Source organism: Pteropus alecto, unplaced genomic scaffold (assembly GCF_000325575.1).
Source record: "Pteropus alecto unplaced genomic scaffold, ASM32557v1 scaffold87, whole genome shotgun sequence".
NCBI classification, from domain to species: domain Eukaryota; kingdom Metazoa; phylum Chordata; class Mammalia; order Chiroptera; family Pteropodidae; genus Pteropus; species Pteropus alecto.
The window spans coordinates 13,056,063-13,081,801 of record NW_006443225.1 but is presented as its reverse complement, the minus strand read 5'-3'; the positions used below and the strand labels follow the sequence as shown (position 1 = coordinate 13,081,801).

Here is a 25,739-nt window from a genome sequence, read left to right as displayed (position 1 = left end):
CAGGCCCTCCGGGGCCCAGGGGGGAAGCGGGAGGGGTCCGCTGGGCCGGCTCGCGACGGTCACGCCCCGGGCCCGGGGACACTTTTCTCTCGGGCCCTTGGGGGCTGCTGGGGGAGGGGAGCAGGGTCATCTCTGCGTGCTGGAGCTCCCTGCCCCCGGCCCCTCCAGGGAGTCCCAGAGGCGTCTCTTCCGAGATCGGGGGTGGGTCGCTCCCTGGTTAGATGGTCCCTCCCTCTTCCCCCTCCCCCTAGTGGTTTCCGGGGCCTGCGGGACCGAGGGGCGGGAATCGGGGACCCGAGCCCCTTGCACCAGCTCGGAGCTGGACTGGGCCTAACGCCTCTGGGTCTGTCACTGGAAGGGGAAACTTTCCCAAACCGGGGACTGAGCCTGAACATCCTCCTCCGCCACCTCGTCCTCTAATCCCACTCCCACTCCACCTCCTCCAACGCCTTCCCCTCCCACCGACCCGAATCTCACTGCGTGTGACTGATGGGCCTGTGAGCCAATCGAAGGCGGGGAGCTGACCTGCCGGGTGTGGATAAGCCAATCGTGAGGACCGGAGGAAGGAAGGGGGCGGGGTTTCTTCCGGACCAGTTGGAGCGGAGTTGCACGCGGGCGGGGGAGTCATGGAGACGCCAGGAGCTATCCACTCTGGTCCATCCTTAGTCACCCGCTCCTTGATCTGTAGGGTAGTGTCACTTACAGGAGCTCGGAGCCAAGGAGACACGTAGAGGTACACGAGATACTCTTATTTCTCTGGTACCACAGGAAACGTCTTAGACCCGCTGAGGTCTAAAGCCACTTATGATGTGGCAGTAACTCCGAGGCCCATTTCTAAAATGGCATATATTGTAGTAATCGTGTTCTGGACCTCAGCGTCGAGTTTACGTACCGAGGGTTATAGGAGTTATCTGTTTACCTCTACCTAAGTTTCCCTCAGCTACTCCAGCTTGAGGACAATGACATTTGAAAGGGTACTCAGAAAATGAATAGCCTTACGTCAGTTGATTATTGGGGACTGTAAAGTATCATTGTTTGTAATGGCTTCACTGGTTCCTTGTTTAATTAGACCGCCAATTCCCAAAGTGCACTTGAAAGTTCAGCATTTGGAGATGACATTAAAAAAAAAGTTGTGGTTTAATAGTATGCATTTCTTTCTATTTTTTTTTTTTACTCTTTCTTGAGTAAACAAAATGAAATTAGGAACCAAAGCATCTCTGTTTGAAACATAAAGCGTTGGTATTTAAGGAGCAAAGCTAGTCAAAGAATATTTGTCTACAGAAAAGTCTGAGTAAAATGTAGTTTGCCAGATTACTCCCACACAAAAGATTCTTAAAAATAAATTATTTTAGTTTTTTCTTAAACATTGCTGAATTGTATGCGTGTGGGTACTTTTCTGGTTTATGCAAGGTTAGGAGACATCTTTGGTGGTTTTGAGCTGTTGGTTGCGTTCAGCCTATTGACTTTCTCAACTCTTGACTTTTAAGAATAGAGAAGGTAGGTCTTTGGTTTTCTATAAAGATCACAGGTTGCTCCGCTGGAATAGCCGTCTTTTAAAAAGACAGCAGCTGCTACACTGCTGTGTGTGTGTGTGCTCCTGCTCTTTGTTGGTGAGGTTAGTGTACATTGACAGCAGTAAGGCTGCTTTTCTCAACTGGAATTTGCAGACTCTTTGGGAGTTTAAAGAATGAATAATGTTAAGTGGAGAATGAATCCATTCATTTTGTGATAAGTATCCCATGGCTTTAACTAATCTTGGGGAATTTTTTTTTTTTGAGGAATTTTGTGTACATGATATTTATCTTATCTATACTGGTTTCTCAAGCTTTCATTAGTATGGGATTATTAAGAAAGACTTGAAGGAGACTGTAGTTTTAGGGGACAGTACCACATCCTGCAAATGTGTTCTGTTGTAATATACCATTTTCAAATTTATAACGTGCGTTTCCGATTCAGTATAATTTTGAGTGTTCATTTATACAAAAATTAATTGCTTTTTTGCTGTAGCCCTTCAGGTGTTATCTTAGTGATAGAATAGTAAAAACCGTGAAGATAAAACAAACAGCTGCCAGAAGTAGGGAGTATGATAAATTAAACAACATTCAAAATTTGACAACATTCAAACCCCTCCGTCATTAGTTAATTTAGTTACTGATGGCCACCCGGAATTGTGCCCTGCTCTCTCTTTTGTATGCTTGAGAGCAACACATTATTTTACTTCATTATCTACAACAATATTTAAAAATGTTCTCCGATTCTTGGTGGCAGAGAGTAGCAAGTCTCCTAATGCCTGGCTAGGGGGAAAAAAAAAACCTCTCAAGCATATGGAGACATCTAGAAAAAGATGTGCATCGTCAGCTGTGATTCCATTGTGTGCTCTCAGGCTGGATCGGAGCCTTCTTCCTCTGGGAATTTCAGTCTTAACAGAGGAGTTCTCCGACTTTTAGATGTCAGGATACTGAAGCAGAGGGAAGAGAAAAGCCCAATTATGAATTTAATATTTTTTAGATAGTTTGGCTCTGATTTTAACCCTTCATTGGTTAAATACAATTTATGTGACTTTTGCTCAGTGTTAGGGAGCATTTTCCTCAAAATATAAAAGGTAAGGATCAGAGGGGGACTTGGGCGGTGGTGTGAGGGTACATAAAGGGGTAATTAATGCTCCTTGGTTGACATTATCTGTAGTTATATCGTATTAAAGCTCTCCAAGCTTCAGAATCAAGGACCTGTGAGCAGTGCTTTCATTACACAGCCAATATTTAAGGATTCAGTACCTTAGCTGTTTCAAATCACATCGGGTTAAAATGTGACCCATAAATTGACAGCTTGGATTTCTTAGAAAAAATTGTGTTGTGTTGAGTTTATAAGTGACTCTTTTATTTAGTCCTTAGAATGTTGGGTAGCAAAAAAAAAAGAGGAGTCTCTTTTAACAATTTTTATAGAAGATTAGTTTTCTGAAATGCACAGTGTCCTTATTTGTTATTTTGACCATTATTATGTTATGGTTGAAATTATATTTAAAAGCATAATTAATGCTTAGCTGTTTTTATGGCAGAACTGCTACTTAAGAAATCACTAGCTTTTCAATATTTTGTGTTTATAGTTTTGTTTGGTAATTATGTTATTACATGCTCTGTCAATTTTAAATTAAGGGACTAGGAGGGAGAAAATAAGTCACTGCTTTAAGGTATTGGTCTTTTATTACAGTGAATCATAAAACTAGCAGCAAATCAGCATCTTTTCCTCTAATGAAACAGACTATATTTACATACCAATAATGAAAACTATTTAAGGGCAAACAGAATGAAAACCAGTTTTTTAAAATACTCTTTCATATCTCAAGCTAATTTTACTTCTGCCTTGTTTGCTAAACAAGAAAGATATTCTTAATGTTTATGTTTATTTCTTTTTTTGTTTGTTTGTTTTAAAGGCTTGTAGATGGGTTTATGAATTCCAAAGCATAGAAAGAATATTGTGTCTTATTACTCTTTAAAGTCTATTAAAAGTAATATCTGGAAAAGCTGTTAAGGACAATTTTATAAAGTACAGACCCTCAATTCAGATGGTATAAAGAAAATACATCCTTTATGGATTCTAGATGCTAATTTCTAAATAGAAATGAGAATGTGACTTTTGCAGATATTTTAGAAGCTGGTGTAGTTTCCCTAGCTGTTGTAAAAACTGAGGCAAAACTAATTATGAAAAGGAATGGAACTCTTAAAGGTAAACTTACGCTATGAAGGTAACAAAAATTAAGAGACTCTCTGGTCTGCAGGTAGATCATAATACTCTTGGTTTTTTAGGGCAAAGATTTTATATGTTTACCCCATAAAATGTTCATCAGTGACCACATTTCTGGCTTCCAGTGGCTGTGATGACATAATGTGAGTGTGGAAATATTGATTCTAGGACAATTTTCGGTTGGTTCCCTAGTTGGAAATTTCTAGAGGAGAATTAAATAAGCAGAGGACCTATGGCAGTATTTTACTTAGCAACTTTTGAGGCTTTGGGGCATAGACTCTTAATTTTAAGAAAGAAAAAAGCTGCTTGTAGGAAGGAAATTATCAGCAACTAGTTAAAGGTTCTGAAAGAAAAAAATAATTTTTACTCTGGATATCAATTGACAGCTACATGGAGAATTGGTTAGCATATTAATTCTGGCAGAATTTATGCCTTATAGGCAGCCAATCATGAACGTTAAAGAGTTCCTGAGGGCCAACTTAAATCTCATTTTGGACTTTTTAGATCTTGTTTTTGCATTGTTGCCTTATTTAACCATTGTTTCATTCATTTGTTCAGTTATTGAGTATTTGAGTGTCCCAGCTTTGGCACTTTACCCTGATCTACCAACTGGTGGTTGCTGGTGCCAACTCAACACCAATAGGAATCCCCAATTTGAGGTGCAATGAGGAAGGAAACTTCATTCAGTGAGAACAGCTCAATAGTGTTACAGTTTACTTATGAGGCAGCATGACTGTGAGATGGCTCTGCTCTGGCAAGACTTAATTTGCTGTTTCAGCCCTTGCAGGGGAAATACTGTCAACTGACTTTGGTAGAAAGGGAAAGTAAACTCTCCCAGACAGCGAGGGGAGCTGACTTATATAGAGAGAAGGCCCCACCCCTGGTCCCTGATTGGTTCATTCTCATGCAAATGAGGACTCCAAATCAGTTGCAGTTTGATTGGTCCAAAAAGCACTGTCTTGATTGGTCAGAATGCAGCCACTCTGATTGGTCTGTGAAGGTGCTGATGGGGCTTTAGTTGAGCAGCTCAGATTAAATGGGGGAAAGCCTCAGCCTTCTTGGTTGAAGTACAGTTCCAGGAACTCCTTTCTGTAGGGTTGGCTCGGATGACAGGAACACAGTGCAGGTAGGCAGTTTAGTGCAGGCTTCTCCCTGAAGTGTGCCTTGTGTGAGAGGCCCCTGTTTCAAAATGGCTTCTAGGCTCTGTTTTTTTTAAAATTCGAGCCACCAGGAGTCTGTCTTAGTGGCTTTCTTCTTTCTTGGGGTCCACACAAACCATTACAAGTCCAGTTATTAAAGGCGGGGTACATAGAGTGGGTGATTCCTTTCTTTTATTGTCAAGAGAAGGCGGAAAGGGACATGGTGGCCTTAATATTCAATTTGCTTTGATACTAAAGATTTGTTCGTGTGTGTGTGTGTGTGTAATTTTAATTATATAACGTTAGAAAATTCTACTTTGATTTGGGTTTGGGTTTTTTTCTTCCTGAAAATAGGATTATAATGTTTATAATAAGAAACGTTGCTAAATATTCTCTTGACTGATTAGCTTATAAGTTAAATATGTTTCCTTTAACGAAGGTATGAATATTTATAATTAGTTTTCTGTTTTATTTCCTTTGAAATAGTGTGTGGTCAGGATGGCGATCTTTAGTTAGTTGAAGGTGACAGTGCAAAACATCAGGGACTTTCCATTTCTGTGGATTATCTGTGCATTGTTGCTTAAAGGTGACGTATTCTGGGCCTTTCCGCCCTAGATCTGTAAAGGATGGAAAACTCCCTTGCACAGCCTTTCACAGGTGTTCTGTTATGGTTGTCCATTATTTAGATGTTAAAGTAGTTCCAACTAATCCAGTTTTGCTTTCCACAGTTTCAGCTACCCGTGGTCAACCTCAGTCTGAAAATATTAAATGGAATATTCTAGAAATAAACAATTTAGTTTTAAATTGCGTGCCTTTCTCAGTAGCATGATGAAAACTCACAATGTCCCACACCATCCCATTCTGTCCCACTCAGTACATTACTCATCTCATTGTCCAGCGTCTCCATGGTGGTCAGTCACTTAGTTGCCATCTAGGTTATCAGATTGACTATTCTGGTATTGCAGGGCTTGTGTTCAAGTCACCCTTATTTTACTTAATGATGGCCCCAAATAGCAAGAGTAGTGATGCTGGCAATTTGGATATGCCAAAGAAAAGCCATCAAGTACTTTCTTTAAGTGAAAAGGTGAAAGTTCTCTACTTAATAAGAAAAAAAAGTTGTATGCTGAGGTTGCTAAGATCTATGCTAAGAACAAATCTTCTATGTGTGAAATTGCCTAATTTATAAATTAAACTGTATCATAGGTATGTATATGTAGGGGAAAAACCAGTGTATGCTAGGTTTGGTACTACCTGTGGTTTCAGGCATCCACTGGGGGTCTTGGGACATATGCCCCACAGATGGGGGCGGGGGACTACTCTATGGGCTTTTTGAGTTGTGTTCCATTCTTTCATTTTTGTCACAATCCTGTAAAATAGAGGTTATCCGCATTTTTCAGAAGAAGATGAAGCTCAGAGTATTAAGTCATTGTGCCTCTGGGCAAAACTTTTGGGGAAAAATTAACCTCGAGAAATCATAAATATCAAAGGGAATGGTGAGTCTGAGCATGTCTTCCCTTTAGGAATCTGATAAGTAAATGTTTGCAGGCCTTTACAAGGCTCTCAGTCTAGTTTAGTTGTTTAGCCCATAAAAAGGATGAATAGATTTGAATAGTTCCAGTCCTGTAAATCCTATCAGCAGGTATGTATGTCCTAAACCCTGCCTCAAGGTAGGCCTTATACAGGGACAGATGTTACTTACCTTAAGACCTACAGGTAAGTCTCTAGCTGTTTTAGGCCCAGTGTTTAACAATTCTTAAATTGCAGGATTCTTTCTTGTCTTTTAATTTTCACGAAATAAGAACTGTCATGGGTGAAGTAAAGACAGGTAACATTTATCGAGTGCTTACAATAAACCTGGTGCAGGATCGAGATGGCCGTGTCGTATACTCTGCGACATTTCTCACTGTGATGTGATGACGATCTCATTCTTCTTTCACCATTCAGGAAGTGGAGGCATAGAGCTGTCAAATAACTTGCCAAAGGTCACACAGCCAGACTACTGGAGAGGAATTTGAACCCAGGCAAACATTGTCTCTTAGCCCTGCCCCCTTAGCTTGTGTTCTTGTTAGCTGGATGGCTACACTTCCTTTCAGCGAAGTGTGGATGTGTCTTATCCAGTGCTTTGTTGAGATAACACAGCAGTTCTCCACTAGGAAAGGAAAAATGGGTAGGAGTGTATTTTGAAAAAGCCTATTCAAGTTGCCTATTGTTTCTTACAATAAAAAGCTCAGAAAATAAGCTCAAGAAAACTTGATTGGGGGTGGGGTAGGCAGAAAATAGATTGAGAGAGCACTGTAAGGGATATAGTTTTAGAGGATGAAACACTGATATAGATATTTGGTTTCTTATTTATTTAAAATATATTTAATTATAATATATTTAACTTTAAGACGGTGATTGTGTGATGCATGTTTTGCAGATTTTTTGCAGTCTATGTAGCATGGATGACGCGGTGTTGAGATATTGTAGTCCAAAAGAAGGCTGATAATATATTCAGTCATCTGACTTGTGCTCTGCTATTTGTGGAATTCTGTCTGCTCAATTGTTTGCAGGGAGCGAGGAGAGCTTTCAGGGAACTCTTGCACCTTCGGCACGTGTGGGATCAGCGTATCCTGCTTTTAGTGTTCCAGCTGCTGAGGGCTGAAAACCTGTTGGCACAGATGAAAATATAATGCATGATATTTTCTGTTACTCATTTAGTGTGTCCATGTGAAATGTGATCCCCTGTCTCCAAGGCTGGACTCGCAGAGTGTGAGTGAGTTCTGGAAGTTCCTGTTGGTGCTGACTGGTCTCTGCCCATGAAGTACCTGACTAAATGAGGATTGTCATTTCTGGCAGATGATTTCTGCTTATGCAGTCAGCTCACAGTGCAAACATGAAATGACTTCCCTTGCCTTGGGTGTTACAGTAGCATTTGTAAGAATATTTAATATTAAGTTAGATAAAAATTTCTAATTCCATTGTTAATATGTAGCATTTGTAAGAATATTTAATATTAAGTTAGATAAAAATTTCTAATTCCATTGTTAATAAAGCTTTCAGTTATGTAAATTAAAAATTTCAGCATGTAAATCAAAAAATTGAATTGCATATCTTAGAGGAACCTATACCTTTATTTGAGTCATTTCTTGGTATCAATAGAGTCGGACTAAATGGAAAATTTAGGTAGTTATATGGATAAAAATGTTTTTTAAAGACATTTTTAATGTGCTTCAATGTATATTTTAAAAATAGAATTATTCATAAATACGTTTATTAGGTAATCACCTTTGGTTATTGTTGACACATAGGTACAGATTCTTTCACCTATATTTTTAGATTCCTAAATAAAGAATACGGATATTCTTTATTAAAAATCTGAGCATCAAGGATGTATGACTTTCTACAAGTTTAACATAATAGTATTTCTTGAAATTATGGAAGCTGGTTTTGATAGTTATGGAGGCAGACGGTGGGGCTTTGTGCGGGTGCTGAGGTGATTCTGCTGTGCCGTACCTGCTCCCTCATGCCTGCGGCCTGCCGTGGATGTCTTGTTGGGTGTTCTATGCATTGAGACTAAGTCCAGCATGGCTCAGTGCTTTGAAGTGAGGATGGAAAGATAAATAATTTAGGTATAAGTCTTTTGTAGACTTCTCTCCCCTGCCTCCTCTAACCTTCCCTGACTTTCCCAATTTTTTTCTTAAGTTTGGAGATAAAAGATGGGTGTAGTAAAGGCAACACAATCAAGATTGTGGGAAAGTCTTTTATGATCATTAAGGATTTCGCGTAGGATCGATCTGCAGTTTTCCTCTTTACCAAACAGATTTGCTCTGCTAACTGCACTTAGAGAAGCTGATTGTGGGAAAGTCTTTTATGATCATTAAGGATTTCACATAGGATCACGATCTGCAGTTTTCCTCTTTACCAAATAGATTTGCTCTGCTAACTGCACTTAGAGAAGCTAGTTGTTTGTTAAGTAAGCCGTTAGGTTGAAAGCAGATGACTTAGCACAGACACAGCACAGGATTCGGCAGAATTGTTGGAAGTTAGTCGGCTGCTGGACAACGTTGCCATCCAGCTGAGCCTGTTGTCTAGTGGGACTGAGTATTACATTCCCTGGCTTTTATGCGTATTATCTCTCCCCGGTTTTAGGATGTCATCACAGATTCTCTAGTGTTAGATGTCTTGAAAGTGTTCATTAGCGTCAAATGGTCGAAATAGTATAAGTTGGAAATAGTAAGATGCGTTAAGATTGGTGAAAATTGTGACCAAATTCATAAAGCCTTAGGAATGCCTGCCTCTGGAGTTTTTGGTAATGTATTATGGTATTTTAAATTTCTATAATTCTATTTTGAGAATTATTTTGTGTGTAGGGTTCTTGTTGCTGTTTTAGGTAATACTGGTATCTTGATTCCTTAAGGTTTTTCTGTAGAAGTATGATATAAAAATGTTTATTCCATTAAAAAATGTCATTTTATTCTTGCACCACCAGAGTCTCTGCTAAATAAACAAATAGTAAGTATATATAATGGAGCCTAGTGAAGCAATTGGAATTACATAAAGATCTTTCGTTTTTGCTATACTCCCTTTCATTTTAAGCAAGAGGTGTATATAATCAATTAAGAATTATAATAATGAATAAGAGACTTTAAGCTATTAGATATAACATGAGAAAATGACATGCTATTCATTATGAACTGAACATGTTAACAGTGACATTTGACAGTGACAAAAGTCAACAAAATGCCAGGACATAGAAGGACGGTAGAAAGCCAAACTGGAACGTTGTCCTTCTCCGGTAAAGGACACTCACATAATAACAGCGCATTCTCATTGTCATTGGTGATCTCATTGTAGTAGTGGATGTACTAACTCGGGAAAAGGCATTCAGGAGAAAAGAGCCAGGAGATGACGGGAACCCCAGGTTTTGGCCTTGGGCAGCAGAGGCTTGAGCGGCAAGGGGCTGGGCCCGGGCACATCCGGCTTGGCCCTGCATGCGGTCTGTGGGGCGAGCTGGGACTCCTGCGGGGGTCATGATTCACTAGGAGAGGCCCTCAGCTGCTCCCTGCTCTTCTCACTGTCACTGTCACTGGAGGCAGCCACCGACCCCCTGGTGGGGAAGGAAGGGGTGAGGAGTCTGGAGAGAGCCTGTGGTAGATGGCGCACGGGGCGAGTCCCAGTGGATTGAGGTCCCAAGATGTCCGCTTGCGCCCCAGTGGCCTGCGTCAGGGTTGCCTGCCATGGCTCTTGTGTATGGAGTCTTCTGATCTGTGTCCTTAATTCTGGGACAGGAGGCGGGTACTAATGGCCTGCCCCCTCCGGGCACCCCTGAGCCCCACAGTCCTTCATCCCATGCATTGTGTTCCCAGACTGAACATGTGGGGGATTTTTTTCCCTTTTTCAGTGGGAAGTGAGGGGACTCTTCTACCCAAGAACACATAACAAACAAGGAAGGCAGGGGAGGGCCTTCTGGGCTTGTGCTGTTCCGGGACTGAGCCCCCGCCTCGCCTGGCTTGGCCGTGAAGGAGGCGCGGGGCCTTCTCGCCGAGCGGCACTGCAGACCCTTTTCTGTTCCCTCCTTGAGCAGGTTCCAGGTGGGCTTCAGGTGTCTCCAGTGGCTCCAGCCCAGTTTTTCTGGGCCTGCCTCATTTTTTCGTAAATGTTTACTCTCTTCGAGAAAGGGATTAATTGAGTGTATAATGGGGGAGGGGCGGGCAGGCATCAGAAAGAAACTGGAGGTGGCCTCGAGTTGCTGTGTTGAATCTAGGCTAAGGAGGTTGGGACTGTGCAGAAGGAAAATATCGACACAGAGGAATTAGCCTTGACTTAAACCTCTAGGAATGAAGGTATGTACAGAATAAATCCAGGGGAGCAGGTACATGTAAAGGTTTTTGAGGATATACTGCTCGTTTATCAGCTTTATCAAACCGAGCGGTCACCTTAGAGTACTTGTGACTTTGAGTGGATTAGACTACTTACAGACGTTTTGGGAAAGGTTTAGATAAATATATTGAGCATTAGTTCGTAACATGTTAGTAAAGAAAATTAGAATTTTTGATGTACATTCTTTGGAGTTTAATGTCATGGAGAAAAACCATGAACTAAAACACCAGCATTAAAATTTGTCTGTCTTTTGTGTTCTATAAATAAGTCTAAAGTGATGATATGCATTGGCTTATTGTCTGACTAAAACAGGTATAATAAGAAATTGTACCTGCTTTCTTATTGGTTTGCTAAAATTGGGTAAATGGTAAGGATGGAACATATATGTATATATTTATATATTTCTGTCATTCACTTTCCTCCTCTCAAACAGTATACGGAACAGCTTAAACGCTTTCTTTTTTAAAGTATATTTTGGACCGATTTAGGGAAGTCTCCTTCCGTACACTAAGTCATTAATAGACTGATGTTCCCTGAATATCCCTTTTATAATAATACAGTTCCCCACTCACTACCAAACGACATTTCCAAACACGAATTAGTTTCGTCACAAACCCATTTTTCCCTGGTTCAGCCGCTGTGCCTCAGTCTGTTCTTCCCGGGTTCCCGTGAGCACGTGTTGCTTCACATGCTCTTTGATTTGCCTAGAGAAAACTAATGTTGTTCTAAAATTTAGGAAGCAGTCATTGGAAATAAAACTATTTGGGAGTTTATTTTACTGATCTCAGTTAATAGCAACATATATAATCAATCAAAGAGATGCGGTCTAACTATTATTCAAAGGTTGCTAGTAGTAAGTTGCTTGTTTACATTGATCACGCATTTTACAAAAATACGTATGTAAGGCCACTTACCTTCAAATTAGAAACAGTAAAATCTTAAATTTTTGGCTCTGTGGCTTCAGTAAAACTGAATATTTTTTATACCCAGACTTATTAAATTTTCCCCTGCAGAATATTTTGACACTGCGGTGAGAAGAGAGATTAATAATTTCAGTTTATAGTGGAAAAAAGAGAAAAAAGGTAAAGAAAACCTTGGGGAAATTCGGTAGTTCTGGAAAAGTAATAAAACAAAACCAAATACAAAGAAAGTATGCCGGGATTGGCACTTAAATACTTCCTTTGAAGAAGTGATAAAAAAGAGAACAGAACTGTCACTTTGAAGGGCTGATGTCTCTCTAGATAAAGTAATGAAATTCTACAGCTATCCAAAGAGGAAAGCCCTTACAGTCCACACATTAGTGTATTTTGTCGTCACACCTATAAAAAATATTCTCAATATTCTCCCTAAATTTCTTCTCAAACAATAATTCTTGTTTCGTGGGATCACTATATTTGTAGAATAAGTCAGAAGGCTATTCATCTGTCCTCTATTAACATTATGTCACCAAGCAATTGTATATTAAGTAGTGGAAACAGTATACAACTCCGGTAGAAAGGCAGGGGGATGCTTCGTGATATGTAGTGTCATATATCCCTTTTCCTTAGCTCCCATGATGCTTCAGTAACGTGGAAAGAAGAGTGGCTAAATAACCGTCAGTGCTGTATATGCTGTCTTCCTCTTCCTCACTGTGTTTGTGTGTATTGGATGAACTGTTTGAAAGTAAGTTACCGATGACCCTTTATCCATAAAGTACTGTCTTAAAACAAAGTCTTTATCTTATATAACCACACACAGTACAACTAGTAAACCTAAGAAAACTAATATCAGACATCAACCCTCTGTTTTAATTTTCTCAGTTGTCCCCAAAATGTCTGTTACAGCTTTGGTTTTCAAACCAGGATCTAATCAAAGTCACTCATTGCATTTGGTTTTATAGACCCTTTTAATATGAAGCAGTCCTAGTTATTGTTTTTCGTTTTCTTTAGACATTGACTTTTTTTTTTAAATGCTTACTGTTTATAATTACATTTTTAAATTGTGGTAAAATTCATATGAAATTTCTAGCCATAACTGTTTTAAGTGTAGAGGCCAGTAGTGTTGAGGGCATTCATATTGTGCAAACAACCTTTTCAGTGTTCAGACTTTAGTTTCTTTAGAAGTGTTAGGAAATTAAATGGTTACATATGTTAATAAATTCGATCAGGGCTAAAGAAAATCATAACCTTTGAGAACTTATTTCTTGAGATATTGGCATTTTAGGGCATTTTCGTGACACATGCTCCTTCTGAAGTCTCTTTTAGAACTGACCTAGAGGTACTTTCTACAAGTATACTGTAAGGGGATACCCCTAATGCTGCTGTGAGGGGCGCAGATACAGAGGTCAGACCTGCCTGTGAGGATGTCAGAGTTTTGTTTTGCTAGAAATTAGCAGACTTCTGTTTTAGGCACAGGAGGGGTGTTGAGATTGAGATGTTAATTTTGTAGCCCACTTGGCTAATAGAAAGCTTTTATTCAAACACTTCTTTGGAGTAACATTGTAGAGACAGGAATTTCTTTCGTGTTTTGGAGTATGGCAGCTGAGTTTCTTGAATACTTGACTACACCTTAACTTCAAATTTGAAGGTTTCTATTTCTTTTTTCTTTTTCTTTGCAGTGTCTCCATTTGTTCGCCTTTCTGATTTTCTTACTCCCAAATGATTTCTAGTTTCTTTACTTCCTTTTTAATCTCCTCTTGTCTTCCCTTCTTTAGAACCTTATTAAAGTATAGTAGAGCCCTGTCTTCCTTCATGAATCACAGCCGATATCTGGAGTTCATTCTCACTTTGAGAAATGGAGTAAAAAGGTAAATCATTCACAGGTGTGCAGTGTACACTGGCGAGGTTAGTCTCGCCTACCTAATCCAGTGGAAAAGTAGTAATTAAATTCTTAGTATAGATCTAAGATCCTCAGTGTAAGAGTCACGAGTGGAAAAGACACTAGCACTCAAAGAAAACAAGAAATAACAAGAATTTTAATAACCCCAGAGTAAGTCTCAGCTTGAAACTTTTCGGCTTTAGGGGGAAAAAAAAGATAAAAACTGAGGCTGTCTTCTTTTAAAGTAATAATATTCTTAGAGGTGGAACCTTGTTAGGCTAATAACCATGAATCATACTCTGAACTTTACTGGATGGGACAGAGAAGTAGCCACCCCCCGACAATAAAAGAACAAAACAGAACGCAACATGCCACTCAAGAAGAATGCAGATATTATCGTTACTATTTAAACTGGGAAATCATACACTTAGGAAATAGATAAGAGGCATCAAGAATGTTACACAAAGTGGGACTGTACATGGGCCTTTTAACAAATCTGGACAATTTTAAGATGATTAGAATTTAAAATGAAATGACTCAGAAGTCTCATTTTCTGTTTTTGTTTTTTTTTTGCAAAACTTGAAATGTCTTACAGGCATTCTAGTTGATATCCTCCTTGTTCTTGTCATTCTGTACATGTTGCACTGATTTTTAAAAAATGTTGGCATGTATTGGAGAAGGTTGGACAGATGCATCGTGGTTGTTTCCTAAGTGGTTTTGTGCTATGTCCCAAATGGTTATGGTAACAGGTTGGATCAGTGGGGAGGAAGGTGCTTCAAGGTTCTGAAATGTAACCAAGACAGGGACATTGAGGATAGTTGGTAGGGGTTGAGGGACAACAAAAATAATATAAGGAAAGTGATATTATCGTGAAACAGTGACTGTATAAAACCTTCAGAAAATGAGGTCTGGTGTATCTCATTTTTCTGCTTCTGGTATTTATTCCTTTGAGCACCTCAAATATTAAAATTAGTCATTTAGAAAAAAATACTTTAAAACACACGGTATTTCCCTGTGTTCTAAATGATTTGAAATATGGTTAAAACTCACTGAGACCCATGTGATCTTTTCAGATATTGACCTGTCTGTCCCCTAAGTAACTGTGACCCCCGTACCAGGGAGCATTAGCCCCTGGGTTTTCCCTTTTCCATCTCTCTTCGCTGGTTACTTTTTGTGTATATGTGGTATGTTTTCAAAGTAAAAAATATTTTTTAATAAGAGTCTCTTTTCTCCATTCCGATTTTCTACACTTTATCTGCTGTGGGTATGGAAACCTGATAACCAGGTTTGTTTATTGTTTATTCAGCAAAAACCTAATGAGTGCTTCCTATGTACCAGTCATTAGGAACACAAAGATCGAAAAAGAAATGATCCCTATCCTGGAAGATCGCACAGTTTAAGGATGAAAAGAGACATGTGGACAAGTAATTACAGTACAGCATATGCATTAGAATAGAAAATTATGTGGAGAGGTCTAGACAGATATTTTATAGGAGCAAACAGTTCATATTGTGAGGTGAGGAAAAGCTTCTTGGCAACTGTAGTGTTTGATTCGAGCCTCAAAGGCTGATTGAGATTTTGTCAGAGAAGAGAAGGCATTCAAGAGACATGTGCATAGGACGAAGATAGAAAATATTTGTGTGTTCTTATTTCTTCTTATATGCACTTTTAATAAGATTTACGTGAGAATCCGAGAATTCTTATCTGTAAAGCTAGTGATCTTTAGAGCACAGAATTTGGAATGTTTGTTTTAAAATGTTCAGAAAGTAGTTTTTCATTTTTTGTCTCCTTTTCATTTCTCGCTGTGTTCTGCATTAGGGAGTTCCATTTACCGTTGCTGCATAATATACCACCTAAAACTTGGTGGCATTGTGCTCACAAATGTGGATAAGGATTGGAAAATGTGTGTCATGTGTGTTGTGTTGGACACAGCTAGGAAGACTCAAAGCCAGGGCCGAGTCAGCCGCTAAGAGTCAACTGAAGCCTTGCTCACTTACATGCCTGGCTTTTGACGTGGGCCGTTGGTTGGGTTATAGGCTAGATGACCTATAGGTGGCCTCTCTGTGTACCTGCTTGGGCTTCCTCACAGCATGACAGTCGGGGTTCAGAGAGTGAGAGTTCCAAGGAAGTGGTGTCTCCTTTTATGACTTAACCACAGATGTCACATAGGGTCACTTGGGCCTTAGGCACAAGCCTCCCAAATCCAGATTCAGCATCAGTCGGGAACATGGGTCGCAGCTTTCTTTGGGAAGGATGTAACAGTCGGAGTTAGAAGATGAGCACGTGGGCTGGGAGGTTGTGGTCATCTTTGGGGACTGTCATCAGGTCGATGGAACCAACAACCATCACAGGCTAAGTTGTAGAAAGATGAAGTGTTACTGTCCTTTCCTTTAAAATAAGAGAAGAGGAAGGAGGAGTTACTATTTCTGAGGCAGATGAAGTGATTCAATATGAGATATAATGAGCAGCGGTTCTTTAGTTCCACAATAGACACTGTTCTTAAACTGTAGCTAATGGGCTTTTAGTTGGACATTAAGAAGAACTTTCTGGTAAAAACTTACAGGCTTTTTTTTTTTTTTAACTAAGGTAAGTTTGTATGATTTAAAAGTTTAGTAATGATTAAGTATATATTGCCTATGGATTGGACCTGTCACTTTGAACAAGTGATTTAATGTTTCTGAGTCCTAATTTCCATTTTTGTTGAATGGGGATTATAATACTTGTTTGCCTCACAGAGCGGCGAGGATCAAATAGGTTTTATTATTAATGAAGCCAGAATGAATCAGATGATTTTAAAGAAATCTTCTGGTAAAGGATGTTTCTCACTAAGAAGGATTGCATTACATTAGTTAATCTTTCTAAAATGTGTCTTTAAAATTTTAAAATTCTAAAATTATCTTTTTTTTTGCAAATAGAGAAAAATGTGGCCTCTTTCTATTATTTTTCTTTCCTATTCATATGTTTACTGTGCGATTAAATGATAATGACATAATTTTTGGACTGTTTTACCAGAAACATTTCTAGGAAGTTATCCCTGTAAGCCACTCACAACATGGGTAATAATTAACACAGTCCCCTCTGGAAGACCAGATTGGCGCCGCTTCAGCAGGTCATGCTGTCGATGAGGCAGGTTTTTGTTAAGAAACGTGCTGCTTGTCATGTGCTGGGAGCATGGATGTCAGAATCTTTATTTAAGTCTGTAGCCCAAACTTCAGAGTGCCTGAATTGTCTACTTTGCTTATCAAAATGGAAAGTCCACTATTTCTTTGAGATTTCTTTTGGATCTCTGCTTTTTTAAAGATTCTTCAAGTGACTCTGATAGATACGGTGGGGAGCTAGGCTTGAAGCCTCTGGTCCAGGTGCTGAGTAGAGGCCAGGGCATGGGACCCTCCATCCCACTCGGAGTGCCAGTCATCTGAGAAGTAGAGGGTTGGGGACCAGGAGCATGGAGATGACTAGGCAAGGCTATCCATCATCTTTCTGCGTGCACCATTTCAGCTCACTCTAATGTATTCATAAACTCAGTAGCAGAAATATAAGAAAACCGTACACTGAAGTAACTAATGATATTTTACGTACTACTAGCCACAGACTTGTCTATGGAAAAGGCATTTCAATTTTCAGGATGAAATGAAAGTAAAATCTTTCAAGATCTTGTCATTAGTTTTTCTTCCTAGTCACTTATAAAATGATGTCAGCGAAGGGCGGAAAGATTGTAAAATCTTAGAGAATCTACTAATGATTTGTGGAATGTTCTGTTGTAAGATGCTAATAGAATGTACCGGTAAACAGTGGAGTTCCTTGATTATAGGAGGGTTTTGTTTGTTGGTTTTTTAGTTCTGTGACATTAGTTTGAAGTAGCACTAAGAGCTGCGCTGTCCGGACTGTGGTCTACCTCCATCACTTGAACAAGTGTGACTTTGTGCCCCAGTTTCCTTAAATGTTCCTGAAATGAAAAGAGTCACTCACACTATAATAGTCAGGATACATTATAAACTGTTTTGTAATTATCAACTGTATAGAGTAAATGTTCTATTACTCTGATTACAGAATGAATATTAATATAGTCACATAGCATTTTAGCACCTCGTAGGTCATCTTCAGCGGTTCGCAATGGGTGGGGGTGGAAGAAAGGACAAAGATTATTTGAGGTATCATTTAGTCTACTTTGTTACATCCATGTGGTTCCGTGGAATTGAAGGTGAAGCTGATAGTGTTGTTTTATGCAGAAGATTGAGAGGAGGGTGATTTAAATCAGGCTTTGGACTGGCGCCGCGTGGTCTGTTAGGACCCGGGCTGCACAGCAGGAGGTGAGCGGCAGGCGAGTGAGCGAAGCTCCGTCTGTATTCGCAGCCGCTCCCCAGCGCTGGCATCACCGCCTCAGCTCCCCCCTCAGCTCATCAGGCATTAGATTCTCATGGGACCACCTAGCACCTGGTGCCAAAAAGGTTGGGGACCATTGGTTTAAATCAATAAAGTTAAAGCTTCTTATGTTTTAGAAACCCTTTGGAGAGTATTTAAAAAACTAATCAGAGGTAGCAGATCATTTTAATTATATTGAAAATATCAGAAAAATAAAGTACATAAAATTCACATTTCATTAATCTGGGAGATTGAATGCTTGTTCGACATCTAAGTGTTGGTCTTGGAACTGGACAATAGTATTCTCTACAAAGAGATTATACTTAGGTTTTTCAAAGAAATATTTAATAGGACCTCAGTGTTGGAATCATTTGTCTGGTTTTGATTATAATTTAGAATCCCTTTTGAGAAAATTACTGCCTAAGATTTGAATTATTTTTGACTAATTTAGAATGTGGCTTAATATACAATAATTATTTCAGAAAAAATTGAAGCTCATGCTTAGAATAGTTGGACATAATTCACCAAAATCATTTTGTGTTTCTTGGAGCTTGAATATAATCCTGTAAGTAGAAGCCGTGAAACCACTTGAATCACCAAGGAAAGCAAGTCTCTTTAGCTGTCCTCCACCTCAGTGGTCTTCATTGTATAGTTTAATTAAATCCGATCAGCAGTAAGAGTTTTCCATAGGAGTAAGTTGGTTTTCTGAATTTTTTAAGATCTGGCCTGTTCCATAGATAAATTCTCATTTCACAAATCATCATGAGGATGCCTGTATTCAGTCGTGTTTGCCTGCAGTTACTACACAAATGGAGTTCATCGGCTTACCCAGAGACGATGGGAAACTTAATATAGCTAAATTCCCTATGGGGGGATTTCTAGATCCACAGGGAAAGATGAGATAGTGAGATAGAGTAACCAGTGAAGAACATTGAGAAGCTGCTCCGTTCATGAAGTTCAAAGGAATAAATGCCTCCTCTTACTAGTAATGAGCGAAGCATTTGTGAATATCGAAAGGAAATTTCTAGGATGATCGTAGTCCATCTGTACATATAGAATAGAACAATTTAAAAATATTTGGTTTTTAAAGGAGTCCGATTTAAGTATGATTTATAAATTTCAGTAACATACTTTAGACTGATATCGTTACTTCACTTCTGGTCAAGCTTCTGACCATGTGTTTACCTTCAGTGAATAATTACAGGTCAGGGGGCTAAAACAGAAGATAGTGATTTCAGGTCTAGCTCCTCCTTGGTGAGAATTTTTCCTTTTAAGTCTGATTGTTGCACAGTCACATAGCAAATAGTATAACCTTGTCAAATGACAAGACGAAAACAGCTTAGTAACGAGTGTGATGTCCTTTATCCAAGGGAAGACAGTTGATGGATTGGGGGCACATAGTGCCCCACGAGCAGAGGAGCCCTCTTCCCAAGGGATTTTGGGCAAGAGCAAGTTTTGTAGAGCATGGAAGAGGTAACATGGGAACAGGGCGGGACGGGTGAGGAGGTCGGCATTTCTTTGGAAGGCCAGCGGGTCCTGTATTCTAGGGTGAGGTACGCAGGCTCAAGCTGAGTTAGAGGGTTATGATTGGTGTATGGTAGGCTCCCCTGACAGGTGTTTCCTATAGACTCAGGCTGACTTAGGTTTACATTCGTGGTGTAGGCCAGGCCGCTAGGGTGGCTTCCAATTTTGTGGGTCCCCATATATGGATCAGCTTTATCAATCTCATTCACCACCTAGCCCCCTTTTCATCTCCCACGTTTCTGGAAGAGCACACCTGTGTGCACAAGCATCTGAAGGAACTGTCATGCTCAGCGCACTCGGTCTTCACTTTTTCAAGTAGACACCACTGAACTGATAAGAAAAGTCACTGTCTTTCTACCATTTTCCTTAATTTTTCATATTAGTTTTAAATCTAGAAATAGGAATATTTATTAGTAAGTTAAGTGAGCTATGCAGTCGGAGCCGTGGAGACTGTGGAGTGCCATCTGTGTAGTTTATGATGTGCCATATCAACTCACATTTGAGCTTTTAGCAGGAAAAGTGACATAAAATTGCAGAACATTATTATTAACACAGCTGATCCTACAGTGAATCAGAGTGAGAAAATGAATCTCTGGGGAACAAACTGCGTTTCCATGTCAGTTGTATTAACCCTTCTGGAGCACGTGATATCATTTAGTAATTTACCAATTGGTAGGCACCATTTTGCTATCTTGGTATGTTGAAAAAGAGATACGTCCACTCTCTGACTTGGATCAGACTAATTTTTACAAATAGACTGTACTTTTCATTCTGAATAGATAACGGATGTGCTAACTTCCTTCCCTGGTTCATCTTCTAGGATTCCTGAGCAACAATATCTAATAGCTGCATTTTGTATTCTAGATATTGTTGGTGGGCCTGGAGCAACAAATACTTAAGCTTTTCCAAAATAGAATATTAGTGTGTCCTGATCTTCCATGATTTCATCACACCGGGGCCACGACCTCTCTGTTCCTTTTCTTCCTTGTTGAAACAAAACAAAATTATGTACCAATTTTTTTGTAGTTTTATGGAGATTTAATTGACATATACCATTTTATTAGTTTAAGGTGTACGAGAAAATTCGATATACGTATATGTTGTAAAATAATAACCACAGTAAGTGTAGTTAACATCCATCATCACATACGCACAAATTTTTTCTTGGGATGAGAACTTTTTAAGATTTATTCTCTTAGCAGTTTGCAAATATACTTTACAGTATTATTTACTATAGTCACCATGCTGTACAGTACATCCCTGGAACTTATTTATCTCATGACGGGATGTCTATACCTTTTGGCCACCTTTACCTAGCTCCCCATTCCCCCCGACCCTGCAACTACCAGTCTGTTCTGTTTCAATGAGTTCATTTTTTTTGATTATACAGATAAGTGAGATCATATGGTATATGTCTTTCTGTATCCAACCTGTTTCACTTAGCATAATGCCCTCAAAGTCTACTCATGTTGTTGCAGAGTTGCAAATGGCAGGATTTCCTTTATTATGAGTGAATAATATTCCATTGTATGTCTACATTACATTTTCTTTACTAATTTTTCTGTCCATGTACTTAGGTTGTTTCTGTCATCACCTGTATAAGCTTGAGTAACATAGAAATATTATTTTACATTAGGTAAATGTATGGTGTTAAATAACAACCCCATTTCACTTACTACGCTATAAAAGAAAATACGAAAATATTTTTACACGATTGTCGTTAGTGCTTATGTACTTTAGCATGGTATCTTCGTAGGGTCCTCTGTGATAACTTCTATCACAGAGTCCTAATATATTTTAAGTGAGATAGGTTAGCACTGCTATCTTTGGTTTAACAAACGAGCAGTTTGAAATAATGAAAACTTGATATTTATAATCGAGTTAATATTAGGATTCAGGATCCCGCGGCAGATTAAATAAAGTGCGTTGAAATATCCTGTGCTTTCTGTGCAACTTCCTGAAATTCTTGAAATTAGTTCTTTCACTATTTGCTAAAAGTCTTTTACAGTTTAAAAAATTATTATGGAAAAGTTTAAACCTGTGTAAAAGTGGATAGAATAATATAATGAACTACCATGAACCAACTCTGTACCTTTACCAGCTAACCCCCACCAAATATTGTGAAGCGCAAATCCCAGATATGTCATTTCATTCTATTAAGCAGTTTTATAAAGAAAAGAATTTCATGTGTTATATATGAATTAAGAAATGCTGGCTGAAAGAACAGAATCTTGGGCTGTTTGCTCATTTAAAAGTCTTGCTTCATTGTAGAGAAATAGTAGAACATTGCTTTAGGCTTAGAGAGTTTGCCCCTAGCTATAAAGGAGTCCTGTAACAACAGGCTTCCAGTCTAGGGCAGGTAGACATGAAACTAATAGTCGCACTAAATTATAAGCTCCAGAGGGCCGAGATCTGGTCTTTTTTGCCTAGCACAGTGCCCGACACATTATAGATGCTAACTAATTGGTTGAATGGAAAAAATATTAGTTCGTAATTGGAATTCTTGTGAAAATGAGTCTTGTTTGTGTTCATTGTCATTTTGAATTTAAACTGGGGAGAAGGGAAAGGGGGGGTTGGCACATAATGAATTAGAATTTGCCTTGAGGGAGAGAGAAAATTTGTGCTAAAATGGTTCCTGACATCTAGTAGGATCTCATATTAAGAAAGCAACAGACAGACAAAGACTTAGACACAGACAACAGCATGGTGGTTGCCTGAGGGGAAAGAGCGTGGGGAGAGCATGCAGAGGGTAGAGGGGGTCAGATATGACGACGGAGGGAGACTAGACTTTGGGCGAAGAGCACACAGCGTAGTGTACAGATGATATGCTACAGAATTGTACACTTGAAACTTACATAATGTTATTAAGCAATGTCACCCCAATAAATTTAATTAAAAAGAAAAGTTATATGAAGTATATAGGTAAGTGGTAATTCATGTGACTTTACTAAAAGAAACAATAAAAGATCATTTTAAAGATTTCGTATAGTCAGTCATTCAATTTTAGGTTGCAGTTGACTTAAGGCATTACTGATACTTACTTTCATTTTCCCCTTCACATTAAGAACCTGCTGGATACTTGATTCCTATCTTATTTATAGAAGGCATAAACTGTATGTTAAGTGCTCATGTTTGCATATTCAAAACACTTAGAACTAATCCGACTGCCTTTTTTTTGCGCCTTGGTGAGTTATTTATAAACATCATAATCATTGACACTTTTATATCTTTCGGTGGAAGTTTAATGTGAGAAAAGAGCATTTCAATCCGTAACCAGCATTTGTTCATTTTTGAGTTTTAGTTGATATCCAAGCTAATAACTAAATCATTATAAGGAAACAATTGATAGAATCAAAAGTTTAGTTGCTCAAAGATTTATGTAGAAGATATAGAGTTCTTGCTATTTTTATCATGTAACTTAAAATTTTTAGTTGGTGCAAAGAAGACTTTTTTTTTTCTTTTGGGCTGTGCTATGTATAACCAGTAAATGCAGTTTATTTTTCCCAGTAATTGTTCCCAATAAAACAATCGTAGAAATGAAACGACAGTGACAGCGCGAACTACTGCTGTGTGGAGGAGAGGTAGTCTGCCGGCTCCTTCAGGGACCATGCGCTGTCATGGTCATAGACGAGGGGTGCTGCATTGGGAAATCGAGAAGACGGCGTGAAACCACTTGATCAATCATTTTTAGGGATTTTGGGAACTTTGATTCTCTTTTCCCGGTACATGTTGTACCTGTCTGTCTAATAAACATTCCTAAAATATGTGATTTTTCCTGTGCTCATGAAATTAAGTATTATTGTGGAAAATGATAATACATTTCTTAGATAAGAGATGGGGATAATGCTTTGAGTTTGTGCAAATCCTTTAGGGACCAGCAAATTCTTCCTAAAATGATTTTTGATAACTTAGGCTTATGTGGTGTTACATTTTAGCTAAGGGATGAATTACCATGTAATAATTACTTTCTAAAATATTGCTTAAAGCATCAAAAAATTTATCTAGGCAAGACTTCTTCCCATGACTACCCATACCCTTTAATCGCCGGTCCTCATGGAATGAAGGTAGCTCCCTTCAGGCATAACCTGAAACCCAGCTCTGCCACCTAACCCGCTGTGTGGCGATCATAATTATGGTGTCTGCTATTTGGTCCTATTGTTGTGAGGATTAGAGGGGGCACTGACGACAGTGCCTGGTGTACCTCGTTGTGTAAGTGCGCTCTGTTGTTGTGGTTAAAGTCGTCGTCATCAGGCTGCTTTTAGCAAAGTTGATCACATGACAGCTTCCTCATCTTATGTTGTCACTTTTTAGTATAGCAGCTGAAAGAGCTGAGACTTTGGAACCAGAATATCTTGCATTCTTATTTGCCGTAACTAATTGTTGACCTTGGGAAAGCTTTTTAAATTCTTTGAGCCTCAATTTTCTCACTTTCGAAGTAATCCTCATAGGATTATGGTTAGCAGTGAAATTATTTTTTGCGTTGCCAGATCCTTTGAGATTCTACCAAAAGGCCGTGTTACTGATCCAGATCTTCTAGGAAACAGGTCACCAGAAGGAATCCATTTTACTTGATCTCTTGTGGTTTCAACTTGGGTTAAAAATTTCTGCTTTCTGCCCAAACCCAAACTATGATTTTGGCACTGATAATTAGGCCGATATCAGCCTTTAGAAATCAGATTCACACTTAACATTGTTCGTTTAAAGAGTGGAGCACTGACTATCAGACTTGTCATTTCTTTGGAAAACAAGAATTAGAATTCTCTGCTTTTTTGCTCATTTAATTTAGATTTATAAGCTCCAGTGGTAGCAGCTGTCTTGTTTTAAATTTCGTGCAAGAACTGTCACATTTTTGGTGCTCAATTAATGTGTTTTTGCTTGCTATCTAAATTAATGATTCTGCCCATGAACTAATTTACATATTTCCACTTGCAGTACTGTGGAAATGGGAAACATTCTTTTCAATTTGGTGCCTGGAATTCTAGACTAGAAATTCCAGTTCATCAGGCAGTAGCACAAAAGACAGTTTTATTTGAAAATATGTGGTGAGGTTTTTTTTTTTTAAAGCTGTTTAGCCTGTTTTGCTTAGATGGCTCAAAATTGCCAAACTGATTAAAGATATGGGAAATGTTAAGAGATTTAATCCTTAATGGATACTTTGGGTACTGCTAATAAATATAATACTAAATATTAGATTTTTTACTTATTTATGCCTAATTAAGTCCACTATATGTTAGTCTTCCTTTCTAAATTGTTATTTCAAGGAAATATAAATGTATTACAGTAGTAGGAGATTTCTAATAGATGGGAAATAAGATTTTTTTGTTTTTGGAAAGATAGGATGATATTTTTAAAAATGTTTCCATGTAATCAGGACTTTGTTACGTTTTGGTATGGATTTTGTTTCATTAGAGAACTTGATTGATTAATAGGTCTTAAAAATAAATACATAGAGCACTCTTTTATTCTTGGTGTTGATCGTGGTCTTGGTGTATAGAAAAAACATTGTATAAGCACATTTACTGCAGAAAAAAGCCATCATCATCATTTGTGGAAAATCAATATATATTTTTCAAAATTTAGATTGATGATTGCATGCGTGCCATCAATGTTAGCTGATGCTTGGGGGATGCTCCAGGGGTCAAGAGCAGGCCAGCTGAGTGTTTGCATCCTCAGTGCTTTGAGATTGACTTTCTCGGGCAGCTCTTTCCCAGCCTGGGCCCCGGATCCCTGACTGAGGAGGAAAGATACATGTGAATAAGGTTTTGACAGAAAGGAGTATTACATAAGTGCTGCATTTATGACGCTACTACCTTGGGCTAAGGTAGTAGCCTTTTTCTATGAAAATTGAATTTCATTGGTCTATTTTTTATTGAAATTTAGTGTAGTATAAAGTAAAACATCCAACCATAGACCTTTAAAATAATGTTGCACTTGTACTTGTTTCATAATCTAAATAAATTTAAAGTTGTTAAATCTATTCATGTTCTTCTCTCCTGCTTCTGTCATAGGGATTTTCAAACTGTACATTACGTACCGTTAGTGGTTTATCACTTCAGTGGGTTCTAACCAGCTTAAAAACAAACCTAGTGAATATAATAGAGAAATTTTAGAGTGTGCTGCACAACATGTAGGTGCACGTGCATGTGTCCCTGTGTGTGTATGTCCTGGGTCGCTGTGTAAAATAAATTTTTACTGTGGGTTCTGCTCACAAAAGAGAGACCAGCTCATGGCCTATTTAATTTGAGGGCGCTTATTCCGAAAATAGGAAGCGATAGTGTGCCTTGTAAAATAGTCACTGTGTTTGGAAACAGTTAT

General features: G+C 38.7%; 1 protein-coding gene across 1 annotated transcript in view; it reads left to right on the top strand.

The window, feature by feature from the left end:
- The first annotated feature begins 244 nt into the window (after positions 1-244).
- Positions 245-25,739, top strand: part of NCOA2 (nuclear receptor coactivator 2) — a 252,360-nt gene continuing 226,865 nt past the window's right edge. Inside the window, exon 1 of the mRNA XM_025041207.1 lies at positions 245-733. The gene's annotated coding sequence lies outside the window, so the exon portion shown is untranslated. The remainder of the gene's footprint in view (positions 734-25,739) is intronic.